The sequence below is a fragment of the Pteropus medius genome, unplaced genomic scaffold (assembly GCF_902729225.1).
Source record: "Pteropus medius unplaced genomic scaffold, Ma_sr-lr_union100, whole genome shotgun sequence".
Classification (NCBI taxonomy): Eukaryota; Metazoa; Chordata; class Mammalia; order Chiroptera; family Pteropodidae; genus Pteropus; species Pteropus medius.
In genome coordinates, this window is record NW_024350399.1 from 1,487,974 (window position 1) to 1,501,154 (window position 13,181).

The following is a 13,181-nucleotide window of genomic DNA, read 5'->3' on the forward strand; positions in this document are numbered from 1 at the left end:
CACTAGTGTGCCAGACCTCTACAGGGATGAGGGGTGTGAGGGTGGGGAAGGACGGGGAATGGTGCCCCCGTGATTTTGACTATTTTTTAAACTCATTTTTAAAACTTCAACCAAAGTTGCAACTAAAAAATTTTGAAGCAATGTAAAAACATTTTAGAATGATTTGAATGAAGTTATATTAATGAGACTAGTTCCACTGTTGTAGCCAAATGGCTCACTTTAAATGTCTTTATTATTTAGTAATTTATGGAGAGCAAAATTTTGACTGATAACAACTTCCTTAAATGAGTTAGAATGATTTTGCCAATGCTAATTAAGGGCATATGAGATATTGTTCCAGCCTTCAGAGAATTTATGTGTATACATAGATAAAGTATGCATACATTAATAATGACTAAAGTACAAAACAGTAAATCCATCCCCTCTCATCATACTTATGGGACATGCCTGTAAAGGTTAGGTGAATTGTTAAGTGGGAAAATGAAAAATAACTAAAGAAATGTGTGCATGTGTGGTATATGTGTGTTTTAATATGTTAACTACTTTATATTTAGAATCATTTATTGATTAAAAAAAGCTGAAAATAGAATGAAAACATAGTCAATACTTATGAGTCATAATTAAATCTTAAGTGTATTACCTACTTTCTAAGTTTTTTTTTTTTCTATACACAACTTTTATTGCATCTTTAAAATATAACAAATCTGAGGAATCATCTGACATCTTGGAGTTTCTGTAGCTGGACAACTTTGACCTTATTCATTAGTCTACTAAGCTGTTCCTTTTTCAGAAACAGATACCATTCAAAAAATTTTTGTTGTCCTTGTTTTTAACTCTCATGGCTTGTTGAATCAAAGCAGCTGAATTGGATACAAGTTCAATGTCATTTCCTTCAAGAATTAACTCATCTTTCTGGGCATGAGATACTGAACAAGCAACACCTGACATCATCTGAACCCCACAGATGTATTTTTCACCCAAAGAACTTCGGATTTCAACAAGAGAACCATTCTCCTAAATAATGACGTTGATGGGGAAGTGAGCATACACAAACCTCATCTTGTAACAGAAGCCAGTGTAACACCCTTGGATCGTGCTTTCTACCTGACTGTAGATAGTGCGAACAGTAGCCAGTTTCCTTCTATTTCCTCACCACTTATCAACTTGGAGCCTCTTCTTTTTCTTTCCAAGGAGACTGAGTCCTACAGTGATTTGATTGAAATCCCTCTGCAGGGTGCCTCTGGGGCCCTTCACAATAACTGTGTATCCCTTCAGAGTGATGTCCACATTTGCTGGAATATTGACAGTCTGATCACAGAGAATGGTCTTCAGCCTTGTAGTAGATGTAGCAAAGAAAGCAGTACTTTCTAGATTTTTAGCTGAGATTCATGGTTAACTTTCAGAAGATCGTAAACTCCCTGAACTTTTAATCAAAACTATTGTGTATCTGTGTACACATATATTTTTCAAAGAAAAAGTCATTAGTTTATCAGCTTGTAAAAAGTATCTACAACCCAGAAAATATCAAGGGTGCTACATTATCTGTCCTGAATATTCAGTGTAAATTTAAAAAAATAAATAAATATAAATTATTAATGCAATTATTCCCAGAGTTAGCATGAAATAAGACTAGTTAGTTTTTTTTTTTTTCCTGGAATGGTATTACTGAAATATTCAGTGTAAAAAACAAATATTATCCCATAGCAGCATGAAAAGAGAGTTTTTCATGAATTCAATAACCCAAGAGAAGAGAAATATAAGTTGAATGATGAAATTCATTTAAAATAGTGTTCTCCAGTGGAAAGAGCCTCATTAAAAATGAATTTAATTTCACAATATTTCATGCAATTTCTATTGGAATTAGCTTTTTCTGCCCAGTTTAGCTAATGTTGTGCTAATATGTTAAACAACTTATATCATCTGGAAGATATTTATGTGTGAAATTGTTGATGATGATTAATTAGGCAGAGATTGCCCTTTATTATATTATTAAAATAAGCAAATAAAATTATGTTTTTTTTTAGATATTGACAGATGTTTTGGTTGGCAGATATGTTATAGGATGCATACTTACATTTGAATTTCAGGTAAATGATGAGTAATTTTTAGTATAACTATGTTCCAAAGATTGCTTGGGGCATATTTATACTAAAAACATTATTTGCTATTTACTTAAAATTAAAATTTAACTGTGTATGCTGTGGTTTTAGTTGCTAAATTTAATATTTAATATATGCATATTAAATGCTAAAAATTACTTCAGAGGCAATAAAAAATAACTTCTGTTTATTGCATTAAATCTTAAAATGGGCAGTATAAGAAAGAAATTCCTTTGAGAGTTAATATTCCCTTATCAAAACATAAAGAGTAAATGCATTTTCTCTGTCACAATAGCAGACTAATATATACCCAGTAAAGAAAAAGTCAAACAAATTTAAATTTTAAAGAGAGATGTATTATTATGTTTGGTGAAAGAAGGGTTCAAATATTACATTTCATAGGACTATCTTTTCTATTGCAAAATGATGCTCTTAATAAATAAATACATTTCAGGATTGGAGTTGTTTTGTTAAAAAAATGTTTATAGGTAGAATATAACAAATGATGAATAAAGTGTTGGAACCCTATAACATTGATAAATATGGATTTACCATGTTTACATTTAAATTAGTAGCCACAGACCTATCCTGATGTAGAGCAAGGGAGGAAAAGTAAATGGGAGAAGAGCACTTGAAAAATGAGGAAGAGAGGATAAATGAGCCAAAGAAAATCTTGGAGGTGGAAGGGTAAGGGAAAAGAAAAAGTAGACTTGAAGAATAGCAAAGACTTAAATTAGCAAGTTGGATTGAGAATGTTCTATTTGGAAGAGAAAATATATAATTCATAGAGTTTCTCAAGGTTGAAGAGCCAGTTGAGAAAGGCAGGCAGAAGGGTGAGATGGGGTTGAGAGATGGTATTCATGCAAATTCCAGATGGGCTGTGTAGGACAGCAACACAATGAGCAATTGCAAATCATAGGGTTGAGGTTGTAGGTGTTAGGAGGTGAATTTGAGTGAGTAATGTGATGAGCTTAGTGTATCATACACCGTATTAGTTGTTATAAATAATTAAGAGTACATGATGTCTACGGCCAATTAGTGTTCACTATGTGTATATACCAAATAAAAATTTTTATTGGGTAATAGAATATGAGGCTTGTCTAAATGGCATGCTTGGCTCATCCTCTTGCACCTTACTTGGATCAAAGAAGGTGTGAGGAGTATTCACTCATTTACAAACTTATTGTTTGTGGAAGAGGAACCCTATCTTGTGACCGCAAATCATCACATAGCACATGAAATGAAAAAAAAAATTAATACATATTAGTTGAATAAATTGATGAGAGGAGACCCAGAGGTACTCATAAATATTGCACGAAAGAAGCTTCATTTCCTAAATAAATAGCTTGCTCCTATACTTAAGAATAGAAGTTTAATCTGCTTTAGTCAGTAAGGAAAATTAGTTTTCTAAAAAGGAAAGCAAAAGCCTCTGCTCCTTGAATATCAATTTCAATATTCTGTGTCAACATATATTAATAGAGATTCAGATATGGAGACCAAATATATTTTTAATAATGTATAGCTAGAGCATTATCCCAAATCAAATTTAAATGGTAAAAAATACTAATCTCTTTTATATTCTCTGTGAAATAAAACTTTTAAAAAATAAAGTACTTATATGTTTTAAAAGACAACAAAATAGGCATATAGGAACCCATGCTGAGGTAGTTATAAAAAACATATAAATCATTTACGATAATATGTTCTTGAAGTGCTCATAATACTTTGAAGACTTGGAGAATATCTACCCTTCTACTCAGGTTCCCAGAGCTATTTAGCGGATTAAAACTCAGCTAGTTGTAACACGTGTCCTTTTAAATTAGCTTTTTAAAAAGACATTTTTATTATTTTTAGAAGCTATCTTTATTAGGAATGCCTCATTTCTAATTCAATTCATTTATACCTAAAACAGACTTACAAGGAAAAAGCAAATCAAGACACAGGAAGCTATAATTTCATGCTTTCTAAATGGGAAAATTTTTAAGAAGTCTGACAATATCAAATGTTGTAGGATGTGTGTGGATCAACATTGCTGTTGAGTCAAAATTTGTTTGACTATTCAAAACAATTGAGCACTCTGTTGTAAAAAATATCTTTGGACTCATTTCTAGAAAAAACCTCTACAAGTACACCATAAGACAAGTGCAAGAATAGAAGCAAACCTGACAAAATTAATTTAAAAATTGTGACGTTTTCGCAAAATGAAACATTCGCAAAATGAAGAAACTATAGCATTATGGAAGTGGTCGTGTGACACTGGATTCTCCCCTTCTGCACTGAGGCACTCATTCTTCCAGCTGCCAGGAGCGTTGCTAATAGGCAATAGCTGAACCTCTCCCAGGGAATCACCCTTAATCAAAGATGGCTGTCTCCACAGGGGCAGCCTACATCTAAGAGGCTATGAAGTTCTGGCCATCTTCATTCAATTTGGGACTTTTCTGAAGGACCACCCTAGCTTCAGAGCTTTCCCTGGATTTGGCCAAGTTTTCCCTTGCAACTGCATTGCAGTTCAGTATCTCCCTTACTTAATTCTTTCCTTAATCCTTGTAAGTGTGGTTCCTGAGAGCACTTCCCAATAACTCACTTTCACACAAATTTTTTTCAGAGTCTACTTCCTAGGAAACTTAACTATGAATATTTTATATATTTTTTTCACATCACCCTAATAAACATAATTTAATATATGCAGTAAAGAAAGTTCTTTTAACTTTTTAAGTAAGTTTTTATTAGGGAAAAAATTATTGAGAATATAATCTATAGTAAAAATGTGCCTAAAAAAACAATTACATAATAACTGTGTTCAAAACGATATGTGTCTCATCATAACATTTGATCACACTTGATTTACTGAGGAGTTGAGTAGTTAATCTTGACAATGGTAGGAAGTGTCCAGGGAGCAGAGGCTCCTTCAGTGTTACTGTAATTTCTACAAAGTGTTTCCTCTTTGATACTGTGTACTTCTTTGCGATAGTTTCAGACTATTCCTTCCTCTAGGAATAATGAATAGAATTGCCACTTATTCAATTATTCAGAAGAAAATTTCTAAATAATAATCTTTGATTATTTAATAATTGCTATTTCATGTGAGAAAGTCAGCTTTATTCATAAAATAACTAGCCTCTGTTTGTGTTAGTTTAACCTTTAGTTGGGTTTCATGTTGTAATGATCTACTTATTTCTGCTTTCACCCTTGACCAAATTCTAACCTTAGATTAGACTTGTTTGTTTATTCTTTCTTAGAATCTACCAGTGAATGAAAACATAGCATTGTTTAATCCTCTTTCAAATGGCAAAGTTTAATGGGGTTACACACTGGTGATAAACTCATTTGGGAAATGAAACTGATTATGAAATTGTGTCACAACTTTTTTTAGGCTAATGCCTTTTAAATAACTCAAAGTGAGAGTTTTAAAACTGAGTTGTGTAGATCCATTTTGAACTTTGTTTATGAGAGGGTGAAATAATCTGGTTCTGTGAGCCAGGGACTATGTAACTTTAGTCCCTTAGCCACTCTGGTCCTTATTCGTCTCATTTACAGAATAAGAAAATTGAACTACATGACTTTCATGGATGCTACAGGGCTCTGTGATTTCTATGATTTGCCTCTTTCTGCTCATGAATGTGACTCCAATATATACAGGCAAAAACAGATCAAAGATATAGCCCCATGTCTAGGACTTTGTGAGCCACTAATAAATAAGTGAAGGGTACTTAGAAAATAAATCATGTAAGTTAACTCTCTATTTGAACTTCCTTCTGCTTGGAATTCCTTTCCTCATTTCTTCACATGGCAGGTTCCTCATCACTTTTTTTCAGATCAAATGTCACTTCCTCTATGTTGTCCTTTTTGACTACCTATCCCAGTGGAAAATCCTTTATTAAGGTCCAGCTTATCCCCTGAGAAATAGGTTTGTAAAACTTCTCTACAAGAGTTATTTGGGAAAAGTTACATAATGGCCCTATTATTTATAAATACATTATTTAAATATTAATGAGTTAAATAATGTACTGGAAGGAAGTGAGCATCCAAATGTAATGAGTTTAATTGATTAAAAGAGTTCTTTGAGATTAAACAATAGTTGCAGATATTAATTTTACTGCTTGAAATGTGCTGATTCAAGGGACTTAAACATTGAAAGCATTTGATTATTAAATACTGTCTTTAAAAAAATGTAAAAAAAATTGATTCAATTATTATTATTATTATTTTGGTCAAGCATGCAGGATCCATGAAAAAGGACTAATGTATCAGCTAAAGCCCTATTAAAGTAATAAATTTACCCTTGTAAAACTGGGGCAGTCATGTGATAGAGTTAGGATCCTTTCGAGTGTGAGTTTCCTTATTTTTGATGATCTTGACCGTTTTGAGGAGTGCTGGCCAGAAATTTTGTAGAATGTCTTTCAATTTGGATTTGTCTGGTGTTTTTCTCATAGACTGTGGTTATGTGCTTTAGGGAGAATGACCACAGAAGTAAAATGTAATTTCATCTGATAGAGTTTTGCTTTCTGTTCATCATTATGGGAAATTGTTCTGCATAATTATCTGAAATTATGTCATAGAGATTACAGATTATTGATAGAAAAAGTTTTGTTTATAAATTTATTTATTCATTTAATATCTAACTCCAAACAAAATAGATCAGATCCGTGAAAGGAAGTATTTTTCTGTCTTGTCCATCATTCTATTCCGACAGTCTTGAAGAGTGTGGGGCATCTAGGAATGTGAAAGTGTGATGAATATTTGTTGAGTGAGTGAATAAATGAGCAAAAGTATCCTGTGTGTGGGAAGCTGAATCCCATCTCGATTCCAGTGGAATGCTGTAGCTAATATATTGAGGAACATACTAAGGTGAGGTCTCTGAATATTGGTGTAATATCAAGAACTTGTCGCCCTTTGAGCTTTAAAGTAAAAAAAATAATAAATAGTAGTTGAGATTAGTCGTCTACAGGGGTACCCTAATCTAAGAGGTGATCTGAGATTGACAGATTTCATAAATCAAATCAGGAAGATCAGAGCTTACATAAATCTAGTCATGGGGACCAGTATATATCCTTTGGGAGATGTATCAAGTCAGTATCTAACCAGAACAATGAAAACAGAGGGAACTTAATACTAAAAGTTGATAAGATGTTAGAAGTTTCAAAAGCAAAAATAAAGAGGTGAAAATTAGGAACAGCAGGATGATGCTGCTCCCTAAAACTGGAGAAACAACAGGGAAAACATTACCCATAATCGTAGCCCATGATCGCTGTGTCACTGAGGCTGTTATTCCCGGAGCTAAGCCGCCTTTGCAGGAACCCAGGAAACTGCACTTGCCTGCTTGCTGTTTCTGGTTCTGCTTCCATTGTATCCACTGCTAAAGGCACTCTCAGAGCTGGCAAAAAGGGCCTTTTCTTTTTTCCACCTTTCAGTCTTCTGTCAATGCCTCCATTGGATAGCAAATGACTACCAGTAGTCATATCTGCAAAAGAAGTCTAGGCAATGTATTTATAGGCTTTCCATGCCAGCAATAGAAAGAAGGCTTGGTTGAGAGACTACCAGTTACAATGAGCACAAGAGAAATGACTGAACTATAACTGAGATTTTATGCAGTCATAAAATCAGTAAAACTTTTATCGAAAACCTATTATGAAGATGGTATATAAAATATAAATGAGATGCTGTTCTAAATGTTTAGGAGACCCAAAATGTATAAGATGTAAGCCTTGGCAACTATAGGAATTACTACAGTGGGAACAGACACATTCGTAATTTAAAATATTATGATAGTAACAAATATCCTATTAGGAAAATAAACAAAGTAGTAAGACAAGACAAAGAGAAAATCATTGACTTTAACTAGGGAAACTTCTGCTTAAAAGGGTTAAGCTATGTAACTGAGTTGGCTTGGTTCAAATTCTGATTTTACTATTTTCTTTCTATATGACCTTAGGCAAAATTTTCAATCCCTTGTGCTTCACTCTCCTCTTCTATAAAATAAGAATAATGATGAAAATAACAGCATAACTTCAACAGATTATGAAAATATAATGGAGCCATTCATACGAACCTGAAAGTAAAGTATTATAACAGTCCTGGGACAAAATAAGGGCCTGTAAATATTTGTTTCTTGTAAATGTTTTGATTATGAGTTTAAAAAAAGAGTTGAGTATTTTCCAATCTATGTGCTTCTATAATGGCCTGTGAACACAGCACTTTGATTATTAAACACAAGTATTCTACATCCTCAGGCAAGTATATCTTACTAGTAGAAAATCAAATTTTACAAATCAAGAATCCAAATTCGGCACCCAATAGAAAATTTATTTTTAGATTTGTGATTTTGTTTTTACACAAAATCTTAAGCATGTTAAAAATCTAAACCTGGTTGCTCTCACTGCATCTAATATTGGAGATATCCCATGTGTTTGTCGAAGACAATAAAATTGCTTCTACAGTATTCCTTTGTATGTTATGGAGTCATAGAATTTTAAATATATATGAGTTCTTAAAGATCACATTGTCCAACTTTGCTCTCCACAGCTAAAGCTCAGAAAGATGAAGGAGCATGTTTAAAGCTAGGCATTAGCAAAGCTGAGAATAAATGAGATATTTCATTTTCTGTAACTGTGGGTCTTCTACTTTTTAACTGTCTCACTTATTGCTCATATTTCTTTTTTTTAGACTGAAAATGTTTCCTTTAACTTTTTACTATGAGGTTCAGTTTTATTAGTAATTTTTCACAACTCTGGTTTATAGAAATTATTTCACTTCCCCCTGTTTCAGTGTGGGTCTGTGCTTTTCAAGAGTTAACATGCCCATTTTCTGTTTTCAAGAGTTTAGCAATTCAAATATATGTTTATTGTGTGTGTGTATGTGTGTATGTGTGTGTGTGTATATATATATATGTATACATATATACATATATATATGTATATATATATACATATATATATATACACACACACACATACACACATACACTGCAGGCAAGTGCAGTTTCCTGGGTTCCTGTGTGTGTGTGTATATATATATATATATACATATATATATATGCATATATATATATGTATATATATATATACACACACACACATACATATACATATATATATATATGAATACTGTGCATATGGGCATGATATATTATCTGTTTATATTTACATTATCACAATGAAAAAGATTGTAAAATTTCCCATATATAAGTTAACCTATATCTTAAAGTGTAAATTCAGAAATCAGTCATAGAAATTAGTAGCATTATTGAAAACATAAGTGGAGAAATAAATTCATTTTATAAAGGCAACTTAATTTTTCAGAAGAATTAAATTTGAATATCGCCATTTTAGTGGTATTCAAGAAAAACTTTTGGTGACGGGATAGCATTTATAAGCAGAAATTTTTTGTCTTTTAAAATATGAAACAATAAGTGAAAAAACAATGTCGCTGAAGGCTTAGATATGCTTAACCTATGTTCAAATAAACTATTAGTGAAACAGAATGAAATAATCTTGTTTGAGAATGGCAAATAAGCTAGGACATTTGCGAACAGTGTTGACTAATAATTAAAGTATCACTTCCTTTGCTCCAGCCCAATGAAGACTATCTTCATTGACTTTCTCAAGAAGAGTGAGGATCTATTCTTTGTGACACTATACTTCCTACAGAATACCACTTATCACAGTTATTTTATTTGCTGTCTCTGCCTTCCTTACTTTAGGAGATCATCAAGGACAGACAGTCCTTCATTCATTCACTCATTCATTTATTCTCCAGTCCACTCATCCATTCAAATATTCATCATCAATATTTATTTTTGTATTCAAAAGACATTTTTTTGAATGCCTGCAGTAAGCAAACCACTTGAGACTGATGACGAACACTCTGTGTTTGACATCTATAGTTTACAAAATAGATGCCAGTAAATAAATATGGGGGATCTATTTCAAGATTGTTGTTAGGGTCTATTATGCACTATTTATATGTCCTGGTGGTCCAGGTCTCAGGTAAAACAGTGGACTCCATATTTCCTGAGATACTCATACTAAGCTTCATCTCTATTCTTTTGACAAGTGCTATCTTATAAAAAAATAAGGAAGGCAATCAAATCCACGAACACCGTTGATACCTCAAATCCAAAACAACATACATTGGCTGTAGAAAGCTTTTTGATATCAGAAACCAAAGGAATTGTCTGTGTAATAAACCTGGATTATGCCCTGCACTCCTACCATATACATCTCAGAGCCAGAGACTAGAGAATTTATTGATGCCAACTTGCATTGAGTGTTTCTTTATTAATTCCTCACCTTTTCCTGCTGTATCTCCTCTTCTCCCACTATGAACTTAATGCAGAGTGAATGTGACATTTTCTCAAGCTTGCTTTTTCTAATATGTTGTTACAAATTTTGTTGCCCCTTAGAACTCTAGGTACCTACAACCTCAGATAGGTGTGTAATGAGTACAGATAGCTTTTCAAATATTCTTGAGCCAATTTGAACATTCTGTAACGTCCTTCAATTTCTATGATGCCTTAGCCATATGGTAGAGTTTCAACCTCTGGAATGAGAATTGCTGGTAAATCTAGATCATATTTTGACATTTTGCCTCAATTTTTTTTCTCACAAGTTAACTACTGACATAGGTAGTCATGAGAGCCAATAGCAATTTGATTTCTGGCCCAACACTGAGAAGTGTACCTTCACGAGCACAGAGATGGCTTTCCTTACCCACTCATATAGTCAGCATAGCTATTTTTTATCAGATAAAAAATCTCTTACATGTGAAGCTCCTAAATTATCAAATATCCAGTGTTTTCAGTATATGTCTGTCTATAGGCACTTCATTTGTCTCCTCTTACCCCTATCTTTCTCCTCTTAACATAATGTGCTAATAGGCTTTTATAATAAATGTAGGAAATTAATCCTACCTTGTAAAGATTTGAAAACCTATTCTACCTTAAATCCCTATGTAAAGATTTGAAAACCTATTCTACCTTAAATCCCTATCTCATAAAAGACACTCATAGAAAATAGCAGAAGAAACTTGTTTTATAACAGGAGAACTATGTACCAGACAGTGGTCTTAGACAAAGTAAAATGATTCATTTTACTTTGAGCACATTTGAAGCATGGAGATATTTCTTGGAAGATGTGGTCCCATGACAATGAAACCTAGGAAATAAAATTTAGGACAATTAAGATAGACTAAAATGTTTAGAAGCCACTGGAAGATATTGAACAGAAAGTGGCATGATCTGATATATTTCAACTGGGTTAAATGTAAGGGTGAAGGAAATTTATGGAGAATATTATAAAACTATTAAAATAATCCAGGTCAGCAGTGGTGAAAAGTGGTTGGATTCTGCATATATTTTGAAGGTAGACAGGATTGATGTGAATATTAGGGAAATGGAAAAGTCAAGGATTACCACAAGATTTTTGGCTTATGCAACTGAAAGATGGAGGTACCATATTTTACCTAGATCAGATATATACATAAGAAAATTGCCCCAGTATAGGTGTTATTTAAATTCATATGATCAAAAAAGATCACCTAGGGCATGAGTGTAGATAGAAAAGGTTAGAGGTTAAGGACTGATCCCTGAAGCCCCTCACTACTTATAGGCTAGAGAGATGAGCAAAAAATCAATCCATAAACTAGGAGAAAAACCAGGGGAGTGTGGTGTCTCAGAATCCAAGTGAAGAACATCATCCAAGGAGGAAGGAATGACCAACTGTGCCAAATGCTGCTGTTAAGTCAGGTACAGTGAGGAAAGAGACTGGACCATTAAAGTCCAATGAGGAGAAGAACATCATTATTAGTTTTATAAAATTCATAAATATCTGTGGACAATTCTTTTCCATAGAGTGAGCTATGATCTCAAAAGAATTTTTTGTCATCATCTTCAAAGATTCTGAGTAAAAGGGCCTCTTTAAATGTTTTTTACAATCAATACAATACATAGACTGTGGACTTGAGCTATTACAGTTAGGATTTTGGTGTTATAGAGAACACCCTGTGTCTTGGAGAAAGCTACATTAACACAATTTATTTCTATCTGGTTAAGTTACAGATTGCAGTAACATGAAGAAGAAACATATTTTTCTATTTTCACATACAAGAAAATAATACACATTTGCTTGAAGGCTGACAACTGCCTTTTTCCAATTTGGTACAAGAAATATTTCTATTTTAACTATTTGTCCTATGTGCTTTAAGTTTCTTTTTAAAAATTTTATTATTAGTTTCAAGTATGCACTACATTTGTTAGACATTTATACGGTTTATGAAATGATCCCCCTAATTACTCTTATCTTCCTTCTGGCTCTCCACCTAGCCAGTACATTACTGCTGATTGCATTCCCTATGCTCTGCTCCCCATCCCCATGACCATCTCTCAACTACTAATTTATACTTCTTTAAGTCTTCACCACTTTATTCCAGCTCCCCCTTCACTCCTCTTCCCTCTGGCCATCACCAGATTGTCCTCTGTATTAGTGAGTCTGTTTTTGATTAGTTTGTTCTTTTTGTTCCTTAGATTCTGCATATAAGTGAAATCATATGGTATTTATCTTTCTCTGTCTGACTTATTTTGCTCACCATAATAACCTCTAATTCCATCCATGTTGTTGAGAATGGTAGGATTTCATTTTTTTATGGCTGAATAATACTTCATTATATATATGAATCATAACTTCTTTAATTGTCTGTTGATGGGCATTTAGGTTGCTTCTGTATCTTGGCTATTTTAAATAGTGCTGCCATGAACATAGGGATGTATAGATCTTTATAAATTATTGTTGTTTTTTTTTTTTTTTTGGATAAATACCCAGAAATGCAATTGCTGGGTAAAAAGGTATATCACTTTTTAATTTTGCAGGGAATCTCTATATTGCTTTCCGTAATGGCTCTACTATTTTGCAATCCCAAATGCAAAACATCTTCCCAACACTTGTTGTTCTTTGATTTATTGATAATAGCATTCTGAAAGGTGTGAAGTGATATCTCATTGTGGTTTTAATTTGCATTTCTCTGAAGATTAGTGACCTTGAGCGTCTTTTCATATGTTTATTAGCCATCTGTATGTACTCTTTGGAGAAA

General features: G+C 33.0%; 1 pseudogene; it reads right to left on the reverse strand.

Annotated features, from left to right (window-relative positions):
- Window positions 1–786: 786 nt before the first annotated feature.
- Window positions 787–7,558, reverse strand: LOC120584257 (60S ribosomal protein L9-like; annotated as a pseudogene).
- Window positions 7,559–13,181: the final 5,623 nt, after the last annotated feature.